The 25,503-nt window shown below is 39.5% G+C and overlaps 1 long non-coding RNA gene across 2 annotated transcripts in view; it reads right to left on the bottom strand.

The window, feature by feature from the left end:
• The window catches only part of LOC146584874 (uncharacterized), a 144,996-nt gene that overhangs the window by 108,569 nt on the left and 10,924 nt on the right, over positions 1-25,503 (bottom strand). Inside the window, exon 2 of one of the 2 annotated variants that reach the window (XR_014898112.1) lies at positions 15,158-15,243. The exons of the other annotated variant lie outside the window; for it this stretch is intronic. This is a non-coding gene — a long non-coding RNA (uncharacterized LOC146584874). The remainder of the gene's footprint in view (positions 1-15,157; positions 15,244-25,503) is intronic. 2 annotated transcript variants of the gene reach the window in all.

Raw genomic sequence — 25,503 nt, 5'->3', positions numbered from 1 at the left:
AGGGCCCTCTGCAATGTCTTTAAGGTCCTATTATTAGTAAGCACTGTTTAGCTTTCTGAAGCATCCTTCATCCCAAAGCATCACAAAACCACTCCCCCAGCTGTTAGATTACATAGATAAATATAGTCTGCAGATGCTAATGTGAGAAACGGATGTCACTCATGATACATCATGCTAAGGGATGAAAAGGTTTTTTAGGCTTCAAAGCAGCAAATTTTTAGTCTTTATTTMTCCATTGGTTTGTATCCTGCAGAGGTAGCGAGCTAGCCTCATTCATCAGTTTGGACTAAATTAATTTTTAAAAGGGATAATGCTTTGAGGCTATTTGAAGACAAATAAACATTTTGCATGTGGCCACGGCATGAGTGGGCAGCAGCAGAAGAAATCACCWGAGTCGATCATAATGGGAGCTCTCAGGGACTCTCTTCAGCTTTGCTATCATGTGTGGAAGAGACAGAAGGAGACCGAAGCACTGAGCCACTTCAGGCAAGGAAGGTTCAGGGCTTCAGTAGCTCAGAAATTCCCTTGGGAATATCGTGGCTCATCTCCATCTACCTCTCTCAGTGCCTTAGTTTATCTCTTTGTCCATCTCTTTGCTTAACTGTGTTTGAGGAAACCTGAGAATGCCTGAAAATGTCATCTATCTGTAGGATTTTAATGGACACATGCAAAATCTCCTTTTTGCATTCGTTTTACAACCACAGGAACAGTTGGTGCCCCATGATTATAGGCTTGAACATAGCTTGGCCTAAAATAATTTGGAGACTATGGCTTAGAGGACTAATGGCCCTACAGAATTTTAAACATCTCTAAGTATTTACAGATGTGTCACCAAATCTGAGAGCACTGAACCAGCTTTAYTGTATGAGACAAAAATCATGGCACACTCCTTTGAAAAAGAGCCTTCCTGGCAATAAAGAAAGCAGAAATGGGCAAACACATTTTAAAGATATGTTCCTTTGTGTCATTTTCAAAATGAAAACTATTAATTTTATATTCATATGTTAGTTTTTTTACAAAGCCTATATTTGAAGTATGGGCTGTAATTTTAGCTCAGGCTTCTGATGACTTGAGCTTCATGTTGTTTGTTTATTACATTGTCAAAGACTCTTGATTTAACTATCCCTCCATAATTCTCACTAACTTCCTACTTATTCTCCCTCTTCAGTATATGGGAAGCCTCTCAAAAAGCCATAGAAGTAGCTGCACTATTGAATTTGTATTGTGTGATTAAATGTGACTGCGTATGAAATTTATCAGGAGGAAAACAATAAAACTACATTTTGAAGAAAAGTCTTGCAAACATAATCAAGTGGATGCATCTGTCCTGATGCTGACATTTCAAATATTCACAGTTCAAGGTTGAAAAAAAGCAGTAATAGACTGTCTATTAATGTATTCACCATTTTTCCTGACTTTCTTTTACCCTGCCCAGTGACTGCTACATARTTGGTACTGGAGAGTCATACTGGCATTGTATAAACCACATACCACACAAGAAAGCTTACGGTAGGTGACAATAACATTAATCATAAACAAGTAGAGAGAAAAGTTGACATTTCCTGCTTTCTATTTTTTAATTCTCCTGTTATCTGAAAGTGAATGTTAARGATTCAAATTGCCTTTAATTCTCTGCACATACTGTATTACGCATTTTTTGCACTAAATAAATATAACTTTTTTTGTACTATGAGCTTTACTAGTCATGGAAACMTAAAAAGCATCTCATGCAGCACACTCTTTTTTCTTTTTGTCCCTCACTTTAATTGTTGTGGCATCAAAGATAATTTTCTGTGMAGCTTTTCCAGACTATACACTAGGGGCTGAGAATAGCTTTAATAACTTCACCTTAACCCCTGTTTCTGCACCTTGCTTCCACCTAAAGCACATACAGATTTGATTACTGAGGCTTTCACAGTACCACATTTCTGATCTCCAACTGCCTATGCCATTTTGAGCTTGCCTTTATCCTTAATGATAAAGAAGGAAGCAGGACACAAACAAGAAAGTCACACAGGCTGTGTGTCTATTATGAAATGAGGYGATTACTTGGAACCAAATTAAAGTAGACCATTCCCCGTTATYCATATACCTTCTGTCTATACTGGCAGCTGTTGAAGCCATGTCTAAAGTGTGTGACAGGTATGCACTGTAGTCCAAATACATTAGGGCTTATTTTTCAACATCCTTGTTAGCAGTTCCCATTTTCAGAAAGCGAGATATGATATGAAGGCAATGCATTTGCTTATCTCCCCCAGTGTAGACATGTGATGGGAGATATCTGCAGGTACCATGAGCTGGGAAATGCTCTCAGGCACCACCATTTAGAGGTTAGCAAGTCAAAATGATAGTGAGTGGGATGCCAGCTGTTACCCAAGACTTGAGTGTTGCACATCATGATGTCCCCAGTTTTATAGGTTGCTACTAACATTTGTCTTCTGATTACTCAAAAAAGAAGAAAACATGTTTATATGACATCAGTTTGGTTACTGCATTTTGCTTCTATATTTCTGAAAAAGAAGTGATCATCTTTTAATTTTTTAAGTTAGAATTAAAAATGTAGCAGGCAAGATTATGGTTACAAAACAGCTAGTGTGGGAGCTAATGCATCCCACCAGTGTTTCCCATATGAAAACAGGGCCTAACTTCATGTYCTTGAAGTGAAGTTTTGTGTATTTGCTATCTCTTATGAGAGTGGTCCTTGTACAGAGCTGAACTGAGATTGTGCTCAAATAGGATTAGGTACTGGAGCGCATTTCATAAAACTGAACATTTCCATGCATGTGAAAAGAACACAGCGAAGGATCTCATAGATGAAGTTTAGGTGGATATTAAATCCATATCCACTAAAAACTCCACAAGTATTTCCTCTCTCAGGAATTTTCTGCCTCACATAGTATTCCTCTTGAAGACTGCCACTCAACTGGTTGTTATGTTTCATGCAAGGAGCTGGAGTTTCTTTCACAGATAAAATTCTCTTGGCTATCAACAACTTTCTTGCCATTCTCTTACATCCTATCTTCATTAACCTGTCATTTTAAAACAGATTTAATGACATTCTCCTTCTTACTGGCCATATGGAAAAAGAACAGCACTAGCTGTTGTCTCTAAGTTAAACTATTGTGAGAAATACATGTGGAAGTTTTATGTTTAGAGTATATAGTCTTAATAAGTGTTTTTTCTTTTTATAAATTTTGTCGGGGGGAAGTGAGAAAGACAGAGAGAGAAAAGGAAAAGAAGGATGCAGCAGGAAGAAAACAGTATTGCTGCTGCCTTCAGTTTGAAAATAAATTAAATGAAACATGGCCTATAACTTTATTTTGTTTCTCTTTTTTCAAATAATGGAAATACTAAATGTTCTTGGAAAAAATGTACATTGACTTTGACCCTTCAGATAYATTTAATATATTCATTAACAGTTGCTGTATCTTCACCTTATTGCCCCAAGATGTGTACAATGTTAAAATCTTCACTAGAGATAAAGCTACCTTTAACATCATACCAGTCAGGTGGTAGGATCTGTGACAGTTTTACTGAACTCAAAGCATTTGTAAACCATTCCTGTTTCTAATTGTCTTTYAAAAGTAAAGTAGTACACAATGTCTCACATTTTTTCATCACAACACTGATGGGACTATCTCAGATATATTTACAAGGAAAGAGACTTTTTTCTCAGAAGTTCATTTACAGAAGAAATCTGTATTGCCTTATCTTTGACACTGAAGAACTTCAGATATGTGATAAATACCCAGAATAAAATACCTATCAAGACCAACTCTCAGATGATTGTTCTAGCTTAGCAGAAGGCAATGAAGCTGAGTCATTTATACTCCTAAGCTATGGTCTCAGGTACCAAGGGCAGGCAAGAAAATGGCTCCTATCTTTGCGAGGGGTCACACCATATTCTGGGAAGGAAGYATGTTAGTGCTTGTAAGGGGTCTGAGATCTAAAGAAATAGTCTCACATTTTCCAGTCTGGGATACAAGTCTAACTCGAATCCAATTCTGAGGATCCTTTGTACCCTCGCAAAGACATAGTGTTGCTTAAGCCAAGCTGCATGCCCTCTTATCTAGATGTACTCAAATGATTTCCCATCATTTACTCTATTTTCAAAGAGATTTGTTCTGATGCACGTGCTATATATGCAGCAGGCTGGCTTCATTTGCAGCTGAGAGTTCTTATCCAATTTTTCAAAGGTCATGGCAACTCACAAGGGTATCACTCGTTCCTGAAAGTGCTGTTTCCCTGTTAAACAGCCTCCTTCCTTTCTCATTCTCAGCCGAAAAGTAGTAACTAAAAAGACATGTCAATGATCTAAACTACACAACAGCAGGAAAGATGCATCATTATTTGTCACCATGGATCTGTATGAGTCCTTTCAATCAATTGCTCCAGAGCAAATACACCCTCTGACATTCCAGGCAAACATTTCCCCAGAGCTGCCTGTAGGACACACGGTGACAAATTACAGCTATGCAGGGTAGGCTTTCTTTGAAAATGTGATCAACAGGAGCGTGTGTTCTGTTATATCTAAAATTCCCAGGCAGGAAGGCCGTGCAATGTTAGGGAAGCACTGTGATAAATTTAGCAAATGATAATGTAAACATCATGGAAAAAATGTGTGCTGTACAGGCGGGCACAGATGCATTTGCTAGCCAGGAACTGCAGAACGCTTGGAAACAGGATTGTAATACATTTAAACTTGATCCAAAGATGTGTGTGTGCCCTTAGTTTTATACTCTTCAAATAACCCCTCTGCAGTCACTGAGACTGCTTACAGAGCATGCAATTAAATACTTAAGAATTATTTATTTTTCTAAGATTCAGGGACTTAAGGAGGCAAAATGTCCTTTGTTTCACCTCTCAAATAGATCAGTAATGTAAATAGGCAGTTACTCTTATTATTGTCAGTGATTAATCTGCCTACAGACCGAACTCTTACTTTCTCTGGTTTATTTTACTGTTTCTTTGTTGGTATTTGACTGACACATCATTTTGCCTGAAACAGTAAAAACATCAATTTGCTAGAAGCCASTGAGCAGCCTCACTCCTTTTAATTTGCTTGTTTTCAGTGTCAACTCACCTAGATGTCCAAAGAGCCAACCCTGCACTATATATTCCTGCAGCTGCATTCATAACCGTATCCATAAACCTGATGCAAGCGAATTTCGCAGAGGGAGGACATCTGAAATGTCACTGAGAGTTAGTCAAATCGCTAAACAGCAAGCGTTAACAAGAAACAATTACATAAACTCTCAAGCTGAAGTCAACCCTGCCAGCAGCTATCTATTTGAATTCCTTTCTTCCCATGTCTGCTGCACTCCTAATTGTCTTTAACCGGTAGCTTTATAAAAAACACCAATCATGTCTTCATTACGTCCTTATATTATACTGTAAACACAAATGAGACTGTTGCTTCACAATTCTAGGTTTCCTTCCCAAGCTACAAGCATTACTTTCTTGCCATTGTTTTTCCACAGTGACCTTCAGTGCTCTTTGATTTTTATTGATAAACAGTGATATCGTTTCCCCTTTAGCTAGACATTGTTCAGATTTGAGGTGGAAAATACCCATGCAGTAAAATCCAGAGAGCTGAGTGTGTTGTGAATGTATTAACAAAAATAGTGCCTCCATAGAGCCAGTCTCCTTAAAGAAAGTAAGGCAGTCACTCTGCACTTATATAGGTATGCAAATATGCAAATAGCTCTGCATATACGTGGGTTTGCACACTTACACACACTCAAAAAATGTGATTCGTATTTACAATACTTCTAGTTCCTTTCTAGAGTTTTTTGTTCTCTGTGACATTTGTAGGATAAAATTCCTCTGTTAGGAGCATAATATCTGCACTAATATTTTGTTTTCTATGAGATAAAAAAGAGCTTTTTCTTATAAGATCAAATAGATTTTCAGACAGAAGAGCTGATTAGAGGAGCATGGCTCAATAATCTTCAACTGAACAATATATTCCTAGTCTAAACCATTAAAACTGAAGGAGTTAAATTTGAAGATTATCGAAAGGATAGTGGAATATTTTGGCACTATATAGGTAGAAGAATGAAGTAAAGAGGAAGGTTGAGAAAGGGAAGCAAAAGAACACAATAACCAAAGTCAAAATAGAGTATCATTCATAAACCTGAAAAATGCCAAGGCCTTTATTTACTTTGAGAGCTGGACTTGCACAAAGAACAGGATGCAGAAAAAATTCTAAAGTAGCTACATCCTCTCTTGCCTCAGTCCCAAGATAAGCATATTTCTCAATGCCTGGAGAAAAGCAATAYCGGAGTGCGATCCAGCTGGAACCAATGGGATTCTTTCCAAAGATTTCAGCAGACTATGGATCAAGCTACATGTGTATAAACATCTAGAGCATGTACTTTTGTAAACTGCTCCTGCTGCCTTAATGTCACAGGAGCAAGCCTCAGCTTCATAACTTTTTTGATAAATTGAGTGATTACAGAACATCCTTTTACTATTATCAAAAAGTTGTTTTGTTTTTATTTTCTTGGTTCACCCATTTATCCTCACCAGTGAAAGTCAACAAAATTTATTCTTTTTCTTTGTACAATAAATAGCAAAATTCTCATGAGATCAGCAAGTTCCTTGTTTATTTTTTTTTTGTCAGGTAGTGTCATCATAAAACGCGTTAATTACTGTAAATCTGTCCTGCTCTTTTTTGATGTGATAAAATGTAATATAAAAGATCCTGTGAGACAGAACAARCCATAATCCTCACCAGTTCATTCAGCACTACGTATTGGCACCAGAAAGAAACTAGCTGTTTGAATTCTCACAAACTAGTAGGGTCACAGTGAACCTATTRTAAAGAAGAACAGGGTGAATTCGGAAGAAACTTCCCAGTCATAGCGCAGTAACTATGTAGCAAGTCAGCTACTGATATTTCAGAGTATTCAGAGGGACAAAAAAGTACCAAAGAATCCAAAGAGGGAATTTAAATATCCATCCTGGCAAAAGATGGTATAGGAAAGGGAGAGGCTGGATTATGGAAAGGGCAAAGGAAGGGACAGTATTTTTTTATGTCAACCTCACTGTAAAAAGAAAATGCCAGTGAAATTGATAGGAGAAAGATGAGAAAGAGAGAAAAATCTTGTTCAGTTATACACTGAGCAGTGAATTGTGCAGCAAAGCTCAGTGGTACAGCAGAGGGACTATAACGGGTATGAAAGGCTGGACTGTTCATTTGGATAAGACGACAAATTGCTAATGACATGAGAACTTCTGCTGTGCAATTGCATTTTAATAAAATGAAAGGGCTCAATGCAACTGGCAAAGGGCACAGAACAGAAATTACCTTATCAAAAAAAAAAAAAGAAAAAAAAGAAAGAAAACTGTCTATCTGTTGACACTGAGCAGGGAGAATACAATAGGGGGGAAAAAGGATCAGAGTGTCTTTACTGTTTCTTACTGGTTTTAATACAGTGGTATGAATGCCTGGATATGTAAGTAGGCAGTTAAGGCAACAGACTGGCTGATTTCAGTATCTGGTTTTACTAGATTCCAGACAAAAGATACTGAAGTTACCCAGAAACTGATAGAACAACTCACAGAGAGCACAACTGCCACCCAGCACCAGTGAGGACTGCAGGAACCGAGCCTGAGCTTTCCTCTTGTCCAGCTTCCACGTGAAATCTCCAATCTTTGCTTCTCTTCATGGAGGTTCAGATCAATGCATTTATGCTTTTAGGTACAGAAGTTCTCTAGTAATATGATTATACAAATAAATAGAATAAAACCGAAGGTGCAAAGGCTGTTTCTGTCTTCCTAGCCCTGTCTCATTCTCTTTCTGAAACTCTTACAGAATACTTTGCAATGGCATTTCTAGCTTTCATTTGGTATGAAGAGTTTGTTATTTCCTAGTGTTTTGGATGCACACATTGCTGAAGTGGAGAGAGAAGAGACTGGGAGGAGGTCTGTGTTAGTCCTGCTTTCCTTTTTTTTGGGGGGCGCAGCATTCTCACTTCTTCCACATATGCCAAAAAGCACACAACAGGGATCATGTCTACTCAGCAGTAGCCCACATAATTCAGAATTTAACTCCACTGCAATCACAATCAGAGAGTGTTTCCTATTCATTTCAGCATGCAGCATCTGCAATATGTTAACTCACATGGACTTCGTTGAGGAAGGGAAGTCCAGACCTACCAGAAAGGACTGGAGYTGTTGTAAATCAAGCCTGTGCCATTTTGCCATGTATCAGCACTGAATGAATGTGACCGAGCTAGTACTGTTTTGGTGGGACATCCATATCAAAACTAAAGATTTAGCACCTGGCTTAAAATATTCCCATTCAAGTCTGTCAGAATTTCTTCAACTGCATATAACTCAATAAAAATACAATATCTAACTCTCCATTTGGAAAACATTCTGCTGCTGCTTGTGAGAAAAATCTTTCAGATCATACCATATTTATATTTGCATACTGAAGGCTTCCCAGAATCTGGACAACTACAGAGAGTACAATAGAATAAATGATACCAAATATCAATTATCAGCTCATAAAATGGCTAAATTCTCCCTTCAGATTTGCACTGAGCTGTAAAAACAGATAGAAAACATCCTGGCTGAGATGACAACCACAAGGTTTAATCAAGCTTTTGCGATTTTTTCTTCCCTTCTTTACGACATTCAGGTTGCAGAGATGGCTTGTGTTTGAGGGGGCAATATATTCCCTGGTGATGAAACTGCTTTCATCAAATGGCTGGGACAACAACAAAAGAGCCCAAATCATGTCATGATTTATACCTCAAATACTTCTACTGAAGTTGAAGAGATCACACAGCATCCAAATCAGAGCTGAGTACTCTTTAATCTTGCATAATCAAAAACTGGAATATCTAAGGTTTTAAGACATATTTTTCATCACCATATCCATGAGGAATATATGGGTGCAAGCAGTATTCATTCTAAAGAAATAATCTACACTCAAGACCCAATCCTCAAACATACAAGAACAGGATAGTTGTTTGGTTACAGATGACCACCTACTTCAGCAAAGCCCACTAGTCAAATATAAAACCTTAGTACTATAAGCAACACATGATTTGTGTTGTTCCCAAGGTAAACTGGAATCCAGCTAATCAATGGGAATGACATTTAAGTATAACGATTCCAGTTCTGTGGAATTTTTCTCTGATGTTTTTTTACAGTATCTTTTTAATGCTAGCATAATCCACTTTGGAAAAGCCRTTCCATTGCTGTGCTCATATTGAGACAGGCTTTCTTGGAGCTTTCCTTCAGTGCAGCAGAATAACTTGGTACTAATGAGATTATTCACAGGGCAGAGTTAAACAGTTATATAAATCTTTGCAAGAGTGGGGTGTGAATTACCAGCTCGCATACCAGAACCCAAATAATGAAACATAATAGTATACACATTTCCCCAAAGTTTTCTAGATTCCTCTTGGCCAGAGCATTGGTGACATACGAAGGGCTCTGCRGGAGCTCAGGCTCCAATCACTGCCACTATTGTGTATAATGAAGGGAATTTATTTAGCACATGCTCAATACTGAGCAATAGTAAATGCGTAGATCTTAGAGATAGTCGCAATGAGTTTAGAAAGTAGTTTCCTCTAAATAAAAATTCTTCACTGAAAAATATTAAAGGCATTTATAAYTTTTCCCCATCAAAGCTCTAAATCAAGATTTTAATTCAAATGAACATTCTAAGGTGAAACAAATCATAACAGTAATTATTATTAAAAAGAAAACTTAAAAGATTGTTTCAGTTTGAAAGTGAAAAAATGTCAAGTTTCCTTTTCAAGTTTCTCTCCTCCCCCCACTCTGCTCTCTCCACCTCCCTTCTTGAACAAGACAAAGGGATGGAAGTGTCAGGGACATATTTTTCATCCTCTTTTATTGTTCTTTTTCTCCGATATGTATAAACTTTATTGAAMTGAAATTCATTTTCAACAGATTTTTTTAAACTAGCTTTTGAACATTTCTCTTGTGTTACATTCTCTATAATTTTGTTCATTCTTATCGTCTTAAAGCAAATGGTTCTGTCTCTGCCTTAATGTTATCTTTTATGCTATTTCTGAAGAAAGTAACTAAAGAGAACTTTGCATGGTGCAGATAAGGGAAGCAAGCTATGCCTTGGTAAGGTTTTAACAATTATGAATAGTTTCATTCTGTGATTAGTCTATTACTCCCACATCCTCCCTCTTTTCAGTACTGGACCAAGAGATGCCTTTGAAAATCTGTGGAGTTTGCTTCCACTTAAAAACACCAACATTTGTAATTTGCACATCAGCATTAGACAAAACCAAGAAAACATCCACACTGCCTAATGCAACATGGAAATCAAGTAATTATAACCAGACACAACATACACCAGCAACTGCAAAATATGTTATGAAAGAAAAGAAAACTGTAGGGATAAATTATGTAAATCAAAGAGTCCATACAGGAGATATGTAAATGACTAAAACATATTACTCATAGACTGCTAACTAATTCCCAAGGGAAKAGTTAAATGTGTGTAAAATATAGATTACCTTGAATCCCTTTCTATATTGTGCCATTTTGCCTAATGTCTCACTGATTAACACGCTCCTCACACTTTTGTTGTTGTTTACCTCAAACTGTTTCCAGCTAAGAATAAATAAAAACTATTTTATAAACCAAATTTTATATCAGTTTCAACAACAGGAAGCGAAAAAGAGGAAGTCAGTGGAACATCCTTACATGCACTAAGAATAGATTATAGAAATCATACGTACTTATAGATTATTGTCATTCCTCTGTGGTTGGTGCCTCTCTTTTTGAAAAGACRCAAGGGGAACTGGGCAGTTCTAATAGGGTTATACTGGGGTTGCGTGAAACCTTGGAAGACAGAAACACTCTGACACTTCTCCTGGATGAAGAAAAGTCGATCGAGTTCCTTCGTGGAGCTTGAGGCATTGGAGCCAGTGCCCAGAGGGCACCTGCTCATCTGTGCCACTATTTCCCATTAGCTGAGACTTCACGTGTGAGGACCAGACACTGTCTAAGGGAGAAGGGAGCAGGACGGGCCAGCGGTATCACTGAGGCTTACAGGAAGGGGGCAATAAAGCACTTGCATTGCGAACCTGTAGCACAGGTGGGGAGCCGAGGAGCGCCCGTAGCCGGGGACACAGCTCTGTCTGTTGGAATAGAGGCGCGGGGCATTTAGGAAAGCCTGCTCCATCTTCTGTGTGATCAGGAGATGAACTTCCTAAATGACCGTGACTGTATAGAGAAAACGCTCGAGTAACAAGTTCCCCCAGCCAACCCCAGCGGTGAAGAAAAAAAAGCAAACTCACGAGATTTCGGCTCCAGGTAAATTTTAAAAGCTGACACGCAAATGTCAACAGAAATGACATTTTAGAGCAACAACGTGCAGCGTCTGTTGTTCAGCAGTGCTTATTGACTAGCCATACATCACCACATAGCTAATTGCCTGCCAGCTGCTAATCAATGAGATCTGAGGTACCGTGTGTGCACAACTGTTAATCCTAAGGCTAAAAAAGAGGGCGGGGAGGGGGGGGGGGAGGAGAAAAAAGAACAAACAGAAAACACCAAATATCCCTCTGGATATTCACCCTCGTAGAAGTGTCCCATGTAAGATAAACGCTACTCAAATCCTGTGGAAACCTTTTCTGGAGGATGTGAAAAAGACAGAAGTGATGGGTACTCTTCATATTAGGTCCCTAATCTTTTCCTTAACTAATAAATTGAGTGCTGCTCTTTAACAGACATTGTGGAGGCCGAAAAAAAGGAAGCTGAATACATCAGTTATGATAGCTCTGGTATAGAAGCACTGCGGTTTTGTTTTGCTTTCCATTTTTCACAGACCACCATCCAAGCGACTGCTGCCCTACGATGTAACAGATCTGCCTGACAGTGGCACCGATTTGTTCTTACTGTATTCTGGTGATCTGGAGTATCTGGGCACAGACTGAAATCTCTCTAACTTGGCTGCAAATGGCTCTCAGAGCAATTTCAAGCTGAAATTATCCAGACATTTATCCAGGCATTCTCAGGACTGCAGCAGCCAAATGGCTATCTCCCAGTGCAGAATTAAAAGCCTGATACTGAACAGATTATGTTTAGGGGAGTCAAAAGGATATAGAGTGTATTCTTCTGAAAAATTGGAATGTAATTAGGACTTTTGGGGCATGACAAAAATAAATTATAGCATTTGTCATATATTTTGAAAAATGCTATTTTGTATCCAATCCAATGGGCATGTAATATTTCGGTAAACAGAAAAGTGCACATTCATATTGTCATAGCGCATACAATAATACGAATTGCAGTGCCAGAACAGAGAATTGCTCTGTCTTCATCTGCAGCCCATTTCCACATGTGGAATTCCACAAGGGATATTTTAGAGTAGAGTGGTGCATCTCCCAAATCCTTATGAAAAATTGATGAAATTAATCAAATTAACATTTTATCTCTCTCAAGATACTCCTTTTTTTTTTTTTTTTTTTTTTTTTTTTGAGGCTGACTTATACGTAGCTTTATGTTCCATCTGCTTGTGGGATGTTTTGCGTTCTGTCTGTTTGGCTTTTTGTTTTTTTAAAAATATAAGGACGGTGGGCCGAAGATGGAAAAATTCCACAGAAGGCACAGGGAGTCTCAGCAGCCAGTGCCAGAGACCATTTACTTATGGTCTAAACACACATGTGCATCTACCAGGTAGCAGGGACCAGCTAACAGAACCCACCCACGAAAATTTTGCTGCATGTTTTATTTCTGAAATTCTTGGAAAATGCAGGAACTATTCCCTCCTCCTTTTTTTAGGGTGCTTTGTTGTGGCTTTACCAACATTTAAAGCATAGGGTGCTCACTGGGAAGGGAGAGATATATTCCATCAGTGCCTTTAAGCTTCACTTTCTCTTACCTCCTATTTTCATCACCAAAGATGGGYAGGAATAGCTCTGAGGCTTTTGAACTAGCACTGCATGTGACATCTCTCTCCTATGCCTGCCAGTGGCCAAGAAATAACTGAGTCAGAAAAAATGACTCACGCTAAGGTGTTTTTTATAGAATTAGAGACATCCATAGCTTGTAAAGAAAGAATCGAACTCTCTCTGAAATATGCAAAAACAACATTTTTGACCAAGGATAATTAGAAAGGGAACAAAATAGCACAGCTCACTTAGCCAGCTCTGCCCAGCTCTGCTAACAGGCATTCCCTCTCCCTCCAGGATGAACCCATATCCACTGCTTTCTCCTCTGCTCTTTGCTTCCCTTATGCATAATAAGCCTCAAGGACACAGGTGCGCAGTGATATTAAAAACAGACTGCTTTTCAAAACCGCCCCTAAAAGAGCCTTATCACTAGAACGAGCCTCTGCCTGTAATAGTCCATCCACTAAAAAGTCTGGTTTTCAGAAATTAAACTAGGCTTTCAGAAACACAGCTGCCCCCAAGCTAACACTGCTCCTCTTTCGAGAGGAAGGGATGCCTCCTCCTTCCTTCCTTCCCAGAATAAAAGCACTATGGGCAACTTGAAAGACACAAAAATGTAAACACAGCTTTTGATAACATATATTAAAGAAAGCAAATATATTGAGACTAATAAAAGATGAAGAAGTTCAACCACCTGACATAATGTTTTGATGACACCCTTTTGCAGCTTAAACAAGAACAGAAGAGTAATATATTTTATATTTCATAGAAAAACAGCAAAACAAGCTTGGAGATTTATGTTTAACTACTAAAGAACAGCATCTAGAAAGCTGCAGYCTGGAAATGAGTCTTTTATCAAATTGCAGAATGGGCTGAGTGGGAGGATTACACAAAGAAATCAGAAAGCGATGGTTAAAGGGGAAATGAGCAGTCTCAGATATACACAGAGGGAAATAGGGGGGAGTGGGGCCTTTTTTCAGAAAATTACTTAGAAATATTAATATCTAAGAAAAACACCAAAGAAAAAGACAAATAGATACAATCGCTTAACTGAAGTATAAGATATCAGATAGCTGCATTTGCAGCTGGTGGAGATTATATGTAGCATGTAACCTGTTGCCAATTCCTTTGAAGAAACCAGTGCTCCCTTTAAGCTACTCTTGCAAATAAATGAGGTGGTGACCAGTTACCATTAATCTTCTGAAAATCACAAATGAAGTCCAACAGTTTTCTATCAGCCTCCTTATGAGAGTAGAGTTGAGGTAAGATCAAAAGCTCTGTATTTAGAGCAAGAATGCCTGAATCTGACCAAATCTATCTGGAGTGGTAGAAGAATGAAGGACAAACACAGGACTGGATTTAAACAGATATTTATACATGCCCAGCATAGACAGAGTACCCAGAATTGAGCACAAATCCCCTCTGGCTCCTCARAGGGTACAGACCACCTCTTCAAAACCTCCTCCTCTCCCCCTCTTCTCTGCCCTGCTCTTCCACAGGCATGAGGTCCACAGGTAAAACACTCAGCATACCTCCGGGCTTTGGTGATAATGTTACTATACACTCACTGTGCCTACATATTAATGATATTAATTTCCAAATCCTTCTGCTGCTTATAAACTATGTCCTCATGATACTGTAACAAAAACACACGCACGCAGAAGAAACTCATTCTGTTCAACACCATCATCAAACAAATTTCTCCATACTATTAGCAAGAACACGATAAATAACCCTCTTCTATGATACAAAGATGGTGATTGTAACCTCTAAAGGGGGAGAGAGGTTCCAAGTGGCCAAGACACAGCTTGGAAAAGACTGGAAAGCTGAGGTGCCAGTCACCACCAATCTCCTTTTGACTGGTGCATAGAGAGTTCTTTCTTTTCCTTTCCCATTTGTGCTTCCTCACCACTTCTTCTATGACTACTCATCTTCTCTAGGTCAGATTAAGGCTCTCTCTCTAGAGGAGTTGGAGTATTCTATTTCATAGAGACTAATGCTTCTCATTCAAGCTGGGAAAAAAACCACCACAACATGGACAGACATGAAAGCTTGATGCTTCCTGAGCTCACACAGATGCAGAGGCCTGCAAGAGACTCTTGGGTGCTATCTGAAAGGGATCAGGGACAGCAAGCAGGTTTTTGGCTGTTGTAGTGTATGGGAAAGAGGATTTTGTTCATTCCTGGTAAACAAGTAAGGAAGCTGTTGTGAAGAAACACAAACTCATCAGCCAATTTTTTCTTCTTATTGGGACAGCTTACCAGACCTTGAAGGTTTGCTAGCCAACAAATGCAAGTGTGCTGTGACAGCTGGCAACGCATTCCAGTGGGTAAGTGATGGACTGGCTCTGGAGAGAGTAAAATAAATTATGAAGTGGGTGAAATTTCAGCCTTTCAAATAACAGTCAAATGATTTCATTGGAATGGCTCTGTCTGGCAACTTATTCCAACACATACAGCTGGGCAGAACACACAAACACTTCTATATAAAATAGTCTCATGATGGGAAGAGGGGGAATTCTTATTGCATAAGCAAGCCTGAGTCAGGAGACAGTGTAAGAGGTTTTCAAGGGATATTTGCATGAAAGTCAGCCAATTACAGTTCTATGAAAATTTAAATACAAGAGCCAGTGACGTGCATGTTACATATGTTGCTCAAAAATACCATCTTCAGGATTCCTCAAATGTTCTACATGACCTAGGGAATCTTATCTATCAGCTTCATGTTCAAAGTGCTGACATTTCCAAAGACTGAATTTTTCTCTTGATAGGAATAATTTACATCGGTATTTTTGCATCCACAAACAAATACACAATGCAAATAATAGACATGCCTTGGAGTTTTCTGGGAAGCAAAGTGAAATCAGGTACGTAACTCCCTATTTGGAATCCGATTAGTTTTGATAGCAGAACCCCATCAAGTCCCTTTCAAATTCTGAAAACCATGCCTCTCTAAATACCTGGTGTGTGTCTGTCATTACAGAATTAATGCCTTCATTTGTACCTGAGAATAGCTGTAGGGGGATAACCAGTAATGGACTTTGACTGACTGATAGAGGTGGAGTGGGGAGAGGAAAGAAACTTTGGGGACAGGAGGTTTGCTTCTTTGCACCTGCAGCTGATTCTATGAAGTTGCATATTCTGAACATATCATCAATAAATGATGAGGTGGCCTGTTCTGCTAATATCTGTTGTTGTGCAGGACCTAATTTTCTCCTTTTGTGAAATGTAATCAACATAATCTGTTTTGATCAGGGGAGGATTGTGGTCAAGAATTAATCAATCTTTTCCAGCCTCTGGATAGGACCTATAAAAGTACAGAGCACTATTATGAATAGGAGGTGAATTCACTTTCATTTCTTTTCTATTCTCATTCAAATAACCAAGCAGAACTAACTAAAATCTTCACAATCTTTACAAGTCTAAATGTTAAATTAAAGTGTTTTCACTGATACAGAAAACACACATATACGGCATTCCTGTAAGTTTTACGTTTGGCCAGAGATGCTGAGATCGGCAATGATCTACAGCTGTGTAAAGCTTTCTCCATGTTTCCAGTTACTTGCACACAGTGTGCGCGCGCGTGCGCGTGTGGGTATAGRTGCGTGCACACGCATGTGTGTGTCAGGGTGAGTCATTTGGGCTGACATCCTGCCAAAGCAGTAAGTTTGTGGTCCTTTCCCACTGCACCATGGTGACACCAAACTCTAACAGCTTCACAGCTCATATGTCACCTGTCTGAAAGTGARGCCTGTGCACTAAGACGACTTACTGCAAGACTCACAGCTACTCACATGTGTTTTGCAATGGTTTTAATCACCATTAGGCAAAGTTAATGGATACACTGACTCTTTAAAAATAAATCAATTTCCTTACACCTTTCTATCTGTCTTTTTWTTGCTATGCTGAAAGTTCCATCAGAAACTTAAACTTCAGGGATAAAACACTCTCATCTAATGTCTCTTTTCATCACACACTGGCATGATGACTTTTCTCTTATTCCAGTGTAATTCCTTTCTCTGTATAAGGCAATTACTACTTGTTTTAGAAATACCTGTTTGTAAATACTTATTTTTGTTTGAGAATCATATCTCCAATGCTTCTCCTAAATGTCTACTGAATTTGAAATCAAACTAAACCACAGGATTTTGTGTTATGCCATTAAGCAGCTCAGGGTATATATGGTCTTGCAAAATCCTAGAGGACTCTACCAGTATGAAATCACTTTTGTTYTCTCAAATTTCTCTCATACTGGGGAGCCCAGAACTAGACACGGTCCTCCAGATGTGGCCAGGGCTGAGCAGAGGGYCAGGATCACCTCCCTTGACCTGCTGGCAACACTCTTCCTAATGCACCCCAGGATATCTTTGGCTTTCTTGGCTACAAGGGCACATTGCTGGCTCATAGTCAATCTGTCATCCACCAGCACTCCCAGGTCCTTCTCTGCAGAGCTGCTCTCCAGCAGGTCAGCCCCCAGCTTGTCCTGGTGCCTAGGGTTATTTTTCCCTAGGTGCAGGACTCTGCACTTGCCCTTGTTGAACGTCATGAGGTTCCTCTCCRCCCAGGTCTCCAGCCTGTCCGGGTCTCTCTGAATGGCAGCACAGCCCTCAGGTSTGTCAGCCACTCCTCCCAGCTTGGCATCATCAGCAAACTTGCTAAGGAGGCACTCTGTCCCCTCATCCAGGTCATTGATGAAGAAGTTGAACAGGATGGGACTCCGCTAGCCACAGGCCTCCAACTAGACTCTGAACCACTGATGATGACCCTCTGAGCTCTGCCTTTCAGCCAGTTCTCAATCCACCTCACTGTCCGCTCGTCTAACCCACACTTCCTGAGCTTCTCTAGGAGGATGTTCTGGGAGACAGTGTCAAAAGCCTCGCTGAAGTCAAGGTACACAACGTCCACTGCTCTCCCCTCATCTACTCAGCCAGTCATTCCATCACAGAAAGCTATCAGGTTGGTTAAGCAGGATTTCCCCTTGGTGAATGCAGGCTGACTACTCCTGATCACCTTCTTCCTACGTTTTTTTCCATAGAATCATTTATGCTGCCAGTTTCCTTTGTGATATAGTGTGTTCCTCCTCTGYTCTCTCATTGTTGGACCTCTGCTTTCTTGTTGTTAGACCTCTWAAATACCTCTCCAGCTAGGAAGCCCAGAGATCATGAACTCACATGAATGCTTTGATAGTTGTCAGGAGCACTGAAAGCAGTACTTCTGTTTATTTAAATAGAATACATAATTATTATCTTTGGGATACTTGCAAGAAGGAAAAGAGGATTAAGACACTATTGGACAGCATCCCAGTACTGTTGGAATCCTCAGGGGATTTTTAGGGTTTAAAATTACCAAGATATTAATTTTCACTGAGAACAGTTAGTTCTGGATAAGGAGATACATCTGCACACTTTGTTTCAAATAAGCAAATCATTAGAAATATTCTGAGAGAGCATTGCTGCTATTCAAGACATGAAATAACAATGGGATAGTCACATTTGTTTCACTTTCCATCAGTTCTCTTCTGTAACATGCCTCTCAGTTAAGCTCTATTCATCATTGTGCTATTTTCAGCTGGTTTCCAAAGGAAGCAAGGCGTAAGGGATCGTGTTGTCTGCCAGTCTCCTTATCATTCCCTCCGTAATAAAGCACTATTGGCCAGTTTCAACCAAACTTGTCAGTGGGATAAAAGTCTCCAGGATGTGAAGTAGCTGCAGGTTTCCTGAAAATCGATGACCAATGGAAAGACTGCTTTGGGAGCTCAACAGCTATCTGATTTCTGTGGCTTACCAGCACCTTCAGCCAATGGGCACACGCAGCGCTTGGAACCAGCCACAGCACCAATTGCCATAACATGAAAATTTTTCAAGGAAATGGTGAAAGGAAGGACCACAGGGAGCTTGAGTGATTAGAGTGGACTCAAGTCTTRTATTCATATGATATCAGGTCTTGCTGCTTCTACTGCAAAATTGCCTGGAAACAGAGCATGAGAGTTCCATGACATAAAATTTGGGCTGGTTCCTTGCAGAACTCTTCCTTCCATGCTAGCCATTTCCTGTTGGGCTACYCCTTCCAGAGCTTCTCTTGATCTTTTGTATCTGTGCAGAAGAATGAACCTTCCTGCCATTATATTGCTTCATCTGTGTTTAGCTTTTCATCTTACTGTACATCACATTATGTTATACAATTTGTCATTGTCATACATGGGGACTTCATTGTGATAATGCACATGTGAAAGCCTCAGATTTCTTCCCATTCTTCTGATCACCCCTAAATCCAAATTAAATTATTCCTTTTGTTTTAAGACACATAGTAACAAAGATATTTGTTTAAGAAATAGCTTTCAAAAATGATAGCTCTAATATATGACAATAAATTATAAATCGAACCCCTAACCCTACTCTGCTGCTGGTATTTAAGTAGGCCAGCCATAACAATGGAGAGAAAAAGACACAAATTTCCACTAAACATCACCTGCTATATTCACAGAGGGTATAGACCAGTCAGCTGAAAAGGTAGAGTCTTGACTGCCTGGACAAAAATTAAGTTGACAGGGTAACCTCAGGTGATAATTCCTGAAGTGAGTAAGAAGGAATCTGTCCTCTTCATTGGCTCGTATAGAAAATTAAATATTTAATCATTTACACRCAGCCAAGAACACAAGCTGCTACCAGAACCCTGTTTTGTTCTTTTGAGCTGTTGCCAGCTCTCTCTCAGGAGTGCTGGATAACAAGGAAGTGCAATGCAAGTGAAGCCAATATTCAGTGAATATTAATTATCACTTGCCAGTGAGAACTGCATGCTCAGGGGTCAACAAACTGCTTCATGAGGTAGTTATTGGAAAGACTTAAACATTTCTGTAGCAGTTCCCCTCCCCTCCCCACCTTATTTCTCTTTTAGAAGAACAACTTATTGCTCAAAAGCCTTACTCTTTCCATACCTTTCAGTTTCAAAAGCAGGCTGACCCTAATCAAGTGAAGAAAAGGAAAATCTCTCAGGAACCAGAATCCATCACATCTATAGTCTAAAGGCGAATGTTACTTACTGAGCAGTTGTATGGAAATCAGAAGGGCTCCCTGCTCGAGTCAACTCTAGGCTTGAAATCATGGTAATATCTGCATGAAAAACTATTTGTGATGTCTACACCTTAAATATTACAAAGCTATATGAGACATCTATTCTGGCCAAAATGAGCAGACCTGGGAGCCTGTCAGGTTTTGGGCTGTGATTTATTTCTGCTTTGTTTTTAATGGCAATCAGAACCTTTACTTGCAGAAGCATAAACTAAAACTATATTTAAATGCTTAAAATAAGTTGACAGTCAGAATTGCTGAGTGACTACAGTTTTCATTAAGAAATAACCGACGTTTACTTGTTTGAAAGTGAAGTCTGGACTTGGAATACTAGAGCAAAGGCTTAGCCATTCAGCTCATTTCTCAACAGAGCTTATACTTTAAACAAAACAGGAGCCTACAGAACATTATGGGGTGAAAGATGCCCACTGTATAATGACTCACAGGAGTCTTTGTAATTTTTATGACAGCRTATTTTGAGTCATCATAACCTGGTGTCTAGAAGAACTCAATGTGTTAGTCAGGTTTAGTGAGCCTTTTGTAAAATATAGGGTTGTAATTTTCCAAAATATTTATCTTTTGAGCTGGAAAATGTCCATGCTTGGTCTCTGGAGTTACATTCTTGGAAACAAAAGCAAAATACTTTCAGCTGTTTGAAATAATGTTTAAAATGATCAAACCATACCTACTTATATGTATTTTGAGAAAGCAAAAAAAAAAAAAAAAAAAAAAAAAGAATTAAGTTGGATAACTGTCTTGGCTAAAGCTTTCATTTAGAGCTAGTGCATTTTTTATATTTGAAATAAAACAAAGATATGCTAAGTGAAACATATATCTTGTGCATTCACAAGAGATGCAACTTTACAAGGTACATATAAATGCATAGGTAATGATAGTGTGGGTGGTATGCAACAAATAGGGCATGTTGAAATCAGAAAGAGAACGTGGTGCTGTGTGAGTTTTCATKTTTCATACCCTCAGTCTTGGGACAAGCCGGATTAGTGGGGCAGCAGATGAAACAAATCTGCCGAAGCCGGTAAAATGGGGAGAAAAAGGGAAGGTTAGTGAACACTGAAAGGTGTCAGATGAGACCTTCTAATGAATCTAGACAAGAGATYAATTTTAAATAAAGGTGAGAAAGGCAGGGACTGCAACCTTATGATTAGAGAACCAAACAAGAATACCGAGCAATGCTCTGCATTAAGGGAAGTAAAGCATCTCATAAACGAGATGCTGGAAATTTTGGAATGATTTTCTCAGGCTTGAGTTCATACTCCTGTGTAAGCTGAGTGAAGAGATGCCACTCTGTTTAACTACTGAGCTAAACTTAGAAATACACTGTACAGAACCTCACTACCACACCCCAGACAGCCATGAGCTATCTCATCATGCACTTATTCCATGTCTTCTGTTCTCTGTATTTCATAGCACTTTAACAAAGACGTACTAGTTAACAGAAGCACGTTATTTTTTGGAGCTGGGGTGGGGGGAATGAGGAAGAGAACAAAAAAAAAAAGGAAATACGCGTTCCAAGAACAAGCATAGTGCATTTAAGGAAACACTCTTAAAAAGAAATATATTTTAATATACTCAAAAGCAGTTACTGCCCTTAAAAATCTTTGTTCTGTATCTGGAATTTTCACTGGGAAATGAGTATTTAAATTAGTGTAGCTTTCTTTGAAAATCTTCACGTAAAACCTGCAGTCAGAGTGCTGGATTGTTGCACTTGTGTTCATTGAAAGGGCACAGATGTGAAAAACTTGTGGTCTTTAATTGCATGCCATTTTGCCAGGAAATTTCTCTGAAATATTTTTAGGGTCACTTTCACACTTTTTTCTCTCCAGATTTAACAAATCTCTGCTAATTGCATTTATAGCATCATTAATTTAACCAAAAGAGGGAAAGGATATGTCCAAATTCAGACCAATAAAACCAAGCTAGTAAAATGATTCCTTCTTTCCACACGGAGCATAACTTGAACTGCGAAACTCACTGCCACAAGGTGTTATGGAGGCCAAACTGGTCTCACAGAGATGAGGCAAGTTCATGGTGGACAGGCTTACTGGTGCTTCTTGTACAAGGTGGCTCAGAAAGCCCTGCACAGCTGCTTGCTGCAAGCACAGAAGGATCACACTGTACAGGCTCCCTTACTTGCATATAAGCAGCTGTTCCTAGCTGCTGTCAGAGACAGGTTATAGGGCTATACCAACTTTGATCTGATCTGGTGTGACAGCTCAGGATCATGCCTCTCTGCCAAGCTCCCTATCTCACCCTCAGTAGCTGTGCTCGTATGGCTTCAGGCCAGGTCAGAGCAAAATCGGTTCTGACTGCAAGTGTACTGAGTAGGTATCCAGAATTACAAGTCTGATAAAACAAGGCCACCTAGACAAGACAGATTCCTCATCTAAAATGTAACCATCAAAGAACACTTCCYTCCCTCTCCTCCAAAAGCAACAGAAGAGACCTTAAGCACATCACAGTTCCTGGGGAAAACGTCTGGCATGATCTGCTCCTGCACAGTTCCCCGTGTCCTTTTTAATACTAACGAGTTGTTTTCAATCTTGCCTAGTGGTAATACTAAGCCAGTTCCTCATGCTCAGCTCTGGTATGGGATAGTTGAGAACTGTGGCACACGGAGGTGCGTAAAGCCTCCATTTGTTCTTTCTTAAAAAAAAARCTGTTGTAGAATGATTCCTGGTGAAAGACTATTGAATTTTTGAATTCATACCTGTCCGGATCAAGTGGAAAAGCCTGAGAGGCTCTGAGAGAGGATTTTGGAGATAGCGGTCGGGTACAACCTCTGACAGCTATCACAGGGAAAACTGTTATCCTCATGAAATCATCATCTCTGCAACATTACACAACCTGTGTGGAGTGCTGCAACTGTTTCCTTGGCAAATTATTATATGCAACCATATTGTCCTAAGGTTATTCAGAGAACCAGTAGCCTCCCCTTTCTCCTTCCCCTCTCATCTCTCAGCTTCCTATGCTCATCCTAACATACTTGGCCAGTTTTCCCTGCTGAACCCTTTTTCCTATGCTAATTATTGCACCTTTCTTACTTCCCTCAGAGATCAGTGAAGAAGAGGGGGAACAGGCATTTCTCTCAGGGCAACATGCTAACCAACAGCAGGAAAGTGATCCATGTCCTTCAAGGTCTGCTGCCACCTGCYCTTTCAACCTTGTATCATGAATCATCTCTACATAAGACAGACAAGAGGAAGACTGGAGTGATACTACTTGGTGACAGTCCCCAGGGACCTCATGGCTCACTTTTCCAAGAAAAAGCAAACCTTGTTAAGAACAAAATAAAATAGGACCTTAGAGAAAAGGCTGCGGAGGGCAGTTATCCTCTTGAGGGCTGGTGCCCGACCTGTGGAGTCAGAAAGCACTGAAACTGGACGAGCTGGCGATAGAGACAAAAAGCAGCCAGACCTATCAAGCAAGCAGCAATCAGGCACGATATCAGGAAGCCTCGACCTGTGGCTGGCCTTCGAAAGGCACCTTTCAAATATTTGGAAGGGCACTGATATTTAYGTTTTGCCAGGGGCATGCCTCCAGGAACAGGATGATGATGATGAGTCAAGCACTGAGGCTGGCAGCATGTTCACCTTGTTGTTCTGACCAATCCTTAAGTAATTGTGTTGCTTAAACAAATATCCTGACAGAGATGAAAAAAGCAGAGCAATCGTAGGCATGTCGAGTGCCTGTACTGATGGGAGCGATTCCAGAGAACAAACAGGAGAGACAAGAACTGCTGGCATGTGAAGGGCTTGTGAGGAATGGGCCTACGGACATGAAACCACAGCAAGGGGGAATAAATAACTAGGTAAAGGGAGGGGGGAATTTCCACAGACCACTTGAAGATATAATAAAATGTTCATTAAATTAGGTTTTCAGTGATTGTCAGCACTTGAATTATAAGGACCATATGCAACTGGAAAACTACCTTTTGCTTTCATGTGAAATGGTAACTGCACATCAAAAGTTTTAATCTTCTCCAGTGACTAAATATGTGCARATCTGTAGATCTATTTATATAAAAACTTCCAAAGGATATGTTATCTCTGATTTCTCCCCCAACTCCCTCCCCAAGGGATTTTTCTTTCATGTCTTCTTGCACCATCTACATTTATTTACCAGTGAATATCACTTCAAATGAATTTAGTAGCAGYGGTATTTATAGAAACAGCACATTTTCAATGACATGTGGAGAATACTCACATAAAGTGAATGTTGTAAAACACAAGTATGTTTACACCAGAAAACCAATAACAGACTGGTTAACAGCCAGTCAAAGTATCGAACAAAGTAAGAGACCTGTTCATCTATTCCAAAACAGCCTACAGTCTGGAATATGAAGRAAACTCTTCAGTGGTTTTACCTCTTCTGAGACAGATCTGTTCAAAATAAGCTTTAGACCAAGAGTTTTTTTCACTGAAATTATTCAGAAGATTATTTGGATAATGGCTACATTATTCTGGACTGAACAGTAAAAAGCAAACCTTTTCCAATAAACAATTTGCAATAAACTATTCAATCACCTCTAATCAAAAYTGCATAGCCTGAAGGAGAGTAAAGAAAAATATCTCAAAGCAGCAATTATTTTGTTATATTAGTGAAAGGAACTGTGTGCGACAAGTGTACAAAGTGAACTTTCCCGGAAACCCGCATACATTCTTGTTTCCTTTTAGAGAACAGTCATTTAGATACTAATTTCTTTGTCAGTGAGCATTTACTTCCAGGTCATCCAGCTGCTTGGTAGTTAGAAAATAGGAATGAAGTGACAAAAGAAGGGACAACCTCATTGCCTCTTTTTATGAGCTTAGTTTAATTTAGCTGATGATGCCTACATTCCTTCCTGCCCTATGTAAGCCCTCTAACATCTGGCTATCAGATAAACTCTGTAGCTGGCACCCAGAATTTAGATAACCCTTTATGTTATGTGAATGGAACAGAGAAAAGGGCAGCAGCAAAGGACTTTAAACTCTCAACAACAGACAGCATTCATGACCCCCTCCCGGCTTTGCCCTCATGCCTCAGAGAGAGATGAAACCTCCGTAACCCCTGCAAGCGCATATGCAACTCTGCAGCACCTCCTCCCCTTCCTTCCTCCCAAGTGAGACTATTCAGCATGTCCRGTCTGTATTCATAACTGTTTGCAGTATGACTGAAGCTCTGCTTTTCAGTACGTGTACTATTGCTGGAAGTTTTTCATAGAGCTTTCAAATGATGAGAAATTAGCTGTCTAGGATAACCCCTTCACGATTCTGCACAGTCTGATCTAGAAGCAAAGAAAAGAGGAAAAGAAGCCATTGCCACTTTTTATGTTCTTCTCTTGTTTCCTGTGAAGAAAACATCAAGACATCAGGTGTCACTCAATCTTCAAAGAGTTCTTCTCACATATTTAACAACACTGTGGCCTTCTGGAAAACAGGCAGCTTTTCTTTCTTTGCTCGGTTTTGAAAGCACAATCAKCTAGGACCTAATTCTGGGGTATATGTTAGACACTGCTGAATCAGGGGCTGATTATACCTCTGA

This window comes from Rhea americana, unplaced genomic scaffold (assembly GCF_003343005.1).
Source record: "Rhea americana isolate MKP2758 unplaced genomic scaffold, rheAme1 scaffold_89, whole genome shotgun sequence".
NCBI lineage: Eukaryota > Metazoa > Chordata > Aves > Rheiformes > Rheidae > Rhea > Rhea americana.
This window is presented reverse-complemented; position numbering and strand designations above follow the sequence as displayed.